The following is an 8,835-nucleotide window of genomic DNA, read 5'->3' as shown; positions in this document are numbered from 1 at the left end:
GTATTGTAGCGTCCCAGCCAAGCTGAAGCCTTTTTTGTTTAAAGTGACTGTTAGGTCCGATCGAGGGAGGGCAGAGTGCAACACGGCAGACTGATAGCTGGGTGCTGATTGATGCGGTAAGGGGGAGGCGAGACCCCTGGGAAGGAGGGGTTGAAGAGGGTGCTAGAAAGTTGTGTTTGGGGTTACGCAGTCGGCGATTGTTAAAGTAGAACTTTTGTGACACTTTATTGCGTCAGTCGCTACAGTATCAAAAAAAGATAGCACAGATCACATTGACGCAAACAAAACAAAATTAGTTTAAGTCAGAGAATTTCAAAAATGGGGTTTAACTCAAATACATTTATTGGTTACTTTGCAAAAAAAATGATTAACTGCTGATGATGAAGATCGTTTTGTCTGTGCTGAAATTCCAAACAGAGAAACCTATCCTAAATTATGGTACAAAGTCATTAAACACATGTCTCACAGACCTCATTTAAAAGATTCAGCATATTGGGACACGAACGATTCCAAATATTGTTTTTAAATAAGTTCTGAAATAAAAGTGAAACTAATGAAATAGCAACAATTCAAAAAAAAAAAAAATCTTACAAGTGTGTATCCAGAAAACCAAATGCCGGGGTTGGCGAGCGAAGCGAGCAGGGGGCGAAGCCCCCTAGTTTATATATATAGTAATATAGAGAGAGATTTTAAGAGTGTCCTGTATTTCTAATTTTCTAATCTGACAACCCTACTTATGAGTTTAGTTTCAGTTATCTTGTATCTCAACAACTTCACAACGTTTTATACATTTAACCCTTTAAAAGTAGACCAACCCTCCATCCCTGATATAAAAACCTGCTGCATCCTGAGCACGGCCATTCATTTGTAATCTGTGTTAAACTGTTACATTTTTCATTCGTCCTGTTTAAGGTATTATTACTGTTTTTTATCTACAAAATAAAACTTGTCTTACAGAAAATCGCATGGATGGACAAGAACGCTGATGGCTGAGATGCCTTCCGCACTTCTGTACTGCTAAGAATTTCCTCTGCGTGGCATCTGACTGACAGTAACATCCTTCACCTTCAAAGACAGCGACCCGAGAATGTTGACAGGTTGTGAAAGCGAGTTTCTTACATAATGTACATCAATGTTTATTTTCAATGTAAAAAAATGATATGCTGTACAGTACAATAATTTGCATTAGGAGAAAATCTGCTATGCGTTCACAGGAAAATATCACAACAGTTCATATGCTACATCATGATAAAAAAAAACGAAGCATGTGCTGTACATTTCACCTGCCTCTCATCAGACAAAATAAGTTGCCATCTTCACCGAGTGATGCAGATGTATTGGTGTGCCGACAGGCTGCTGTCTTCAAGGGAGACACGAGCCATGGTGAGGATGGAGAGCAGACGTTCATCGATTCATCGTTGTTAGACGAGAGCGCCAGGACATCCTCAGCGTTTGTATATTGGGGTGCTTGTTTGTGTTCTAAAGAGTCTTACAAATTAAACTGTTATAGTAACATTTCTCCACGTGCAGCACACCATCTTAACCACCAGGGGGCCTGCCTAGGATTCCGTAACTCACGTCTTCTATGACGAAGGAAACTGAATGTGCAGGTTTGAAGGAAAAGTTTGGCTATTTCTTCACAAGGAGGGTAAATATGAGGGGGAGTCAAAAATGATCCGCACTCCAGTTTTATTAAAACTTCTGTTGGCAGCCCTGTCTGATCAGCACTTTCCGTACGAGGTCCCTGTCTCCCCAGTCACTGCTGTGCAGGTGTGAACAGATGATTTGTGTGAGAAACAATGGCTGTCCCACTTGTGATTTGCACAAAAGGAGAGCAACGTTCATTGATTTGTTTTTCGTAGTCTGAGGGTGTGCCTGGTTGCCGATATTTATCAAAGACTTTGTACACAGTATGGTGGAAGTGTCTTGTCGAGAAGAAGTGTGTATGAACAGATAGAGAAGTTCAAGGCAGGTCGCACAAGTGTCAGCCATCAAGAAGGAGTCGGATGCCCGTCCACGTTCAGGACTGATGACAACATTGAGGGTGTTCTGCTGAATTGATGAGTGACAGTAGATGATGTGGCAAATGATTTACAAATCAGTCGTGGCTCTGCCTATGAAAGAATCCAGGACCGACTTGGATTTCGAATGAAGCCCTATGAGGATGAAGATTCACGTCTGATGAAGAGTTGTGGGGCATTTCGTGGTTCGCAGCTCAGCCTCAAACATTTTTTAATGAAAGAATACAAAAGCTTCTTGAGAGATGGACAAAGTGTGTTGAAAAGCAGGGAGATTATGTCGAAAAATGATGTATTTGTCTTTTCTGAAAGTTGATTAAAATAAATTCTAGAGCCGGAGTGCAGATAATTTTTGACTGATATTAATTTGCCACATGAAATTGTATTCTACAGTACAACGAGGCATTAGACATATATAAACGAAAGGCCTGTGTGTGTGTATGGAGCAGTCCGCTCTGCTCATGCTCAACTGCAGCCACTAGATGGCGCATGTATGCACTTTTACATTTTTTCTGCCCTTGCCTGCACCTCACTTCTCACTACCCTGCGTGCAGCAAACACCACAGAGCAACAAGGACGTTGTGCTAATGACACAAATAAAGAGACACAACGTCGAAACGAAGCAAACGCCGCGGCTCAATAACCTGCAAGTGAAACACCTCATCAATGAAGGGCAAAGCTTGAAGTTTTCACTAAAAACATTAACTATCTGGAGGTATTTTTTCAAGACAAAGACTAATAGAACTCATATGCCAGTCATAGAGATAAGATATGGCATCACCAGGGTCTTCGGAAAAGAAAATCTGAACACATTTCTGGAAAAGAAAATCTGAACACATTTCTGGAAAAGAAAATCCGAACACATTTCTGGAAAAGAAAATCTGAACACATCTCTCCAGTTTTGATGTCACTACACTGGTTGCCTGTGTCATTCAGGATTGACTTTAAAATACTGCTTATGGTTTATAAAGCCTTAAATAATCGCGCTCCATCTTATATATCGGAATGTCTGACACCTTATATTCCAAATCATAACCTCAGATCTTCAAATGAGTGTCTCCTTAGAATTCCAAGAACAAAACTTAAAAGAAGTGGTGAGGCAGGCGGCCTTCTGCTGTTATACACCTAAAATCTGGAATAGCCTGCCAATAGGAATTCGCCAGGCTGATACAGTAGAGCTCTTTAAAACACTGCTAAAAACACATTACTTTAACATGGCCTTTTTATAACTTCACTTTAACTTAATACTGATACTCTGTATGTTCAATTCTTCATAATAACTAATCATGGAGGCTCCAAAATCCGTACTGACCCCAACTCTTTCTTCTGTTTCTTTTTCCAGTTTCTTTGTGGTGGCGGCCTGCGCCACCACCACCTACTCAAAGCATCATGATGCACCAACATTGATGGGCTGAAAGCCAGAAGTCTACGTGACCATCATCATCAGGTCCTTCCATGAAAACCCTAAATACAAAGAGGACTGTTTGACTTATGTTAGGTAGATTGCCCAGAGGGACTGGGCGGTCTCGTGGTCTGGACCCCTACAGATTTTATTTTTTTCTCCAGCTTTTGGAGTTTTTTTTGTTTTTTCTGTCCATCCTGGCCATCGGACCTTACTTATTCTATGTTAATTAATGTTGACTTATGTTTATTTTTTATTGTGTCTTCTATTTTTCTATTCTTCATTTTGTAAAACACTTTGAGCTACATTTTTTTTGTATGAAAATGTGCTATATAAATAAATGTTGTTGTTGTTGTTCTTATGAAAGCCAGTGGGCCAGCAAGCACAGGTGGGTCCACGTCCTCTGCACTGGGTCATTCTTAAGACTGAGCTGACGCCTCTCCAAGTTCATGAATATCGTAAAACTGCTAGGGAGTCTTTGGGATGTTTTTTGTCCCGAAGACCACATGCAGTTAGAATTTTATAAATACTAAAAAATAACACATAACACCTGGCTGCAGCAGATAGAGGGTCATTTCCGGAGGGTGGGACTGGACCGCGTGTCTGCCTGGGGGTTTGCCAACCGGGATCCCGAGCTGTTTCATCATATGGTGGGTGCGACAATGCGCTGTACCAGTGCATGCTCCCCAACTTGACTTGACTTCACTTGACTTGTGTTTTATAATGGAGCTAAAACGTACTGAGGTCCCAATTTAGAAACACCTAAAACTTACTGAATACTTAGATCCACTTTGAAACTCCCAATGGTTTCTACTTAAGAAAATGTGCCTTCCATGTTTCTGAGGTGTGTTTGTGTGCTTGGGACATCAAATGTAAACTGTTAACTGTACACTCTTGGCAGATTCTTGGTACCTTTTTCTTATGGTAAGGATACACCCTTTACATTCTATGTTGTCATTTTACGTAGCTTACAGAGCCGGAGTCACACTGACTGGCAGTGTCGTGGTGAACAGCGCACGTGAGAGTTTCATTGTACTTTACAGTAAATCTGAATTGAAATCATTACACTGCATCGTATCTATAATGAAAATTTTAGACTTTTGAAAGATATATACAAGATGAGAAAGTGCAACCTCCATGCAGAGTACGAATTCAATGATTGAGAATAGTTAGATTTAAATCCCGGCTGAAGACTCACAACTTCAGTTTAGCACACCCTGACTAGAGCTGCTGATTAACTCTACAGACCGCATCTCTGTTGTTAGTCATTAGATAGATAGATAGATAGATAGATAGATAGATAGATAGATAGATAGATAGATAGATAGATAGATAGATAGATAGATAGATAGATAGATAGATACTTTATTAATCCCAAGGGGAAATTCACATAATCCAGCAGCAGTATACTGATACAAAAAAGAAAACAATATTAAATTAAATAGTAATAAAAATGAAAAAAATTAAAATAAAATTAATGTTAGCATTTACTCCCCCGGGTGGAATTGAAGAGTCGCATTGTGTAGGGGAGGAACGATCTCCTCAGTCTGTCAGTGGAGCAGGACGGTGACAAAAGTCTGTCACTGAAGCTACTCCTCTGCCAGGAAATGACACTGTTAAGTGGATGCAGTGGATTCTTCATGATTGACAGGAGTTTGCTTAGTGCCCGTCTCTCTGCCACAGATGTTAAACTGTCCAACTTTACTCCTACAATAGAGCCTGCCTTCTTAGCAAGTTTGTCCAGGCGTGAGGCGTCTTTCATCTTTATGCTGCCACCCCAGCACACCACCGCGTGGAAGAGGGCACTCGCCACAACCGTCTGGTAGAACATCTGCAGCATCTTACTGCAGATGTTGAAGGATGCCAACCTTCTCAGAAAGTATAGTCTGCTCTGACCTTTCTTACATAGAGCATCAGTATTGGCAGTCAGTCCAATTTGTCATTAGCACTAAAACATAAGTAACATGCTGGTTATAATTGGATACTAACCCTCACCTATTCTGTTTCTCTTCTCGGTACTCAAATGTGGCACTCAGTGCCACGGCCCACCTGCCAAGTTGTTTTGCCTGCCTCCCTGATGGAGGATCGCAGGAATCGTGGGAAAGAGGGGTCCTTTCATCAGATTAGCGCTATTTCAGCTGTGGAATGGCCAAATGGGGGATGCCGCTTGATGAATGAGGTCTCCAGAACTCTAAACAAATCCAAATCATATTATGTGATATCATCTACTGTTAAATTCTAATTTGTACTTCTAAAATTTTTATTTTTATACTGCATTGAGGATTTGTTCTGTTCTGTGTATTGTATTGTATTGACCCCCTTCTTTTTGACACACACTGCACCCCCAACCTACCCAGAAAGGGGTCTCTCTTTGAAATGCCTTTCCTAAGGTTTCTTTCATTTTTTCCCTACAAGGGTTTTTTTTTGGGAGTTTTTCCTTGTCTACTTAGAGAGTCAAGGCTGGGGGGCTGTGAAGAGGTAGGGCCTGTTAAAGCCCATTGGCGGCACTTTTTGTGTGATTTTGGGCTATACAAAAATAAATTGTATTGTATTGTATTGTATTAGATTGATACTCGAGTATTGAGCCGAGAGTCAGGATTCAGGAGGTTCTCGCACGTGCTCTATTCACATCGAGAGGCGGTGCGAAAGACCCCGACGACATTGTGCAGGTCACACGTGTGCTTTAGCTGAATCGGTTCTTTCATGCTCACAAATTGTTTCTTATGATTCACTGAAAAGAGTTCGCCCATCAACAATTTGCGAATCGCCCATCACGAGTATTGTGCTGTGGGGCAGAAGAAGGTTCAGTTGCACTCTCTGAATGGACTCGAAAAGGATAATGATTATTGCTAAGAACTGGAGTAGAGCTCTTAAACGGTTATTCATTATTTCTTTGGAAGATTCCTTTTTGTGTTACAATTCTGATTGTAGAGGTTTGCAGTATAGAACTGGGGTAACTTACTGTATATGTATATTTCAATTTATGTCCAAGTTTTTAATGGAGGTCATTAAACGCCAGAGAGTATTGACCTTGTTGAGAGATTTACTTACCTCGGCAGTGACATTCACATTTCTGGTAACTCCTCCTATGAAGTCAGTAGATGGACTGGGAAAGCATTGAGGGTCATGAGGGAACTGGAAAGGGGTGTGTGGCACTCCCAATATCTATGCCAAAGGACAAAGGGTCTTTGGAGTCCTGGTGCTTCCTGTCTTGCTATATGGTTGTGAGACATGGACGTTATCCAGTGACCTGAGACGAAGACTGGACTCCTTTGGTACTGTGTCTGAGGAAAATCCTTGGGTACTGCTGGTTCGACTTTATGTTGAATGAGTGGTTGCTCACGGAGTCCTGAATGAGGCACATTACCTGCATTGATAGGGAGTGTCAGTTACGGCACTACGGTCATGTGGCGCGATTCCCAGAGGGTGACACGACTGGCAGGATCCTCATTGTTGAGGACCTGAGTGGCTGGACCAGGCCAAGGCGACTCCCATGTGACACATGTCTGCAGCAGATAGAGGGTCATTTCCGGAGGGTGGGACTGGACCACGTGTCTGGCTGGGGAGTAGCCAACTGGGATCCTGAACTGTTTCGTGGTGTGTTGGGTGTGGCAACATGCCATACCAGTGCATCCTCCCCAACTTGACTTGACTTAACTTGTGTCATGTTGCTCTGCAGGCTCACAGCCCTGGTGCTCTACCAAACTCTCTTAGGTCCTGAAATACCTGTGATGGAGGACCTTGGGCTGTGACAGACTGCAGTCTCAAGAAGTGGATCAATATTTTATAAGATTTTTGGCTTGAAAAATAGACATATTCAAAATATTTTAATGCTTTATTTTCATGTTGGGACCCCAATAGCCTTACCTCCTTAGCGTTACATTTTTTCTCAAAAAAATCTCTTGAAAATTTATACTTTTAACTAGGGGGTTCTCCCCCTGCTCGTTTCGCTTGCCAAACCCCCTGGCCTGCACCACACCCCAGCCACTTTGTGTCTCTGCGTGAAGAGGGGGGCTGAACGCACCCCAAGGAGACGCGGTCACTCCTCCGAAACCCCCTCTTAAACGGCGATACAATGGGAAACAAATACAGTTTATTTTTACCTCCTCTTTGCTCGATCAGCTGCTGGTTTGCTGCGTGATCTGCATCTCGCACAGTGTTTCAAACATTTAAAAGCCTGTACAGCTGCTGTCCTACTCTTTGTCTTTTATTTCTGGCCCTGGGCGTGCTTAAATATTTTGGCACAAAGTCTTGTCTGCCAGGACATGAGTTCTTGATTTTTTTTAGTTTATAATTTAAAAAACAGAATAAGATTCTGAAAATCTAACAACATCACATTAAAGTTCGATAAATTCTGAAAAGAATGATACCAAACATATATAAGTTTTAAAATAATCCCGATTTAAAGTGTGACATAAAACATCACATAAAATCGTTGCACTTTTAGGCTTAGGATTTTGTATACAGAGAGTAGATAAATCTCATCTTTCTACTGTAAAACGTGCAAAACACTAAAAGTACCAAGTCAGAAGTGCAGAAAGTACAATAATGATACAAATAATAATGAATAATAATGCTAAAATAATAATATGTACAGCCCAATGCACATGTGCGGATGTCACTTACCAGAATCGCTTTGGGTTTCACTGGTCATGTCAATGTCATTGCTGCTGATGAGAGGAGTTTCTTATGAGATGCCATTATGAGGCTCGGAGAAGACATGTTTACACCTGTTGCCTGGGTAACACTAGGGCCTGACACTTATGTAAGACACGCCTACAGCATTGCCTGGGTAACACTAGGGCCTAACACTTATGTAAGACACGCCTACACCGTTGCCTGGACAACACTAGGGCCTGACACTTATGTAAGACACGCCTACACCGTTGCCTGGGTAACACTTGGGCCTGACACTTACGTAAGACACGCCTACACCGTTGCCTGGGTAACACTTGGGCCTGACACTTACGTAAGACACGCCTACAGCGTTGCCTGGGTAACACTTGGGCCTGACACTTACGTAAGACACGCCTACACCGTTGCCTGGGTAACACTTGGGCCTGACACTTATGTAAGACACGCCTACACCGTTGCCTGGACAACACTTGGGCCTGCCGCTTACGTAAGACACACCTACACCGTTGCCTGGGTAACACTTGGGCCTGACACTTACGTAAGACACGCCCACACCGTTGTCTGAGTAACGCTCAGCACTAACGCTGCTGGCATTTTTAACAGCCTGAGTGAATTTCGAGTGTTACGTGAGACGCATCTCTACTGTTGCCCGTGTGACACTCAGCACTAACACTTTCAGCACTCTCTTAACAGCCTGAGTGCCACTCGGGTCAAACGCTAAGGAGGTTAACTTCATTATAAAAAGCAGGAGCAAGCTAGTTATTTTTTTCTTTTCTAACT

This window comes from Polypterus senegalus, chromosome 6 (genome assembly GCF_016835505.1).
Source record: "Polypterus senegalus isolate Bchr_013 chromosome 6, ASM1683550v1, whole genome shotgun sequence".
Taxonomy (NCBI): Eukaryota; Metazoa; Chordata; class Cladistia; order Polypteriformes; family Polypteridae; genus Polypterus; species Polypterus senegalus.
This window is presented reverse-complemented; position numbering follows the sequence as displayed.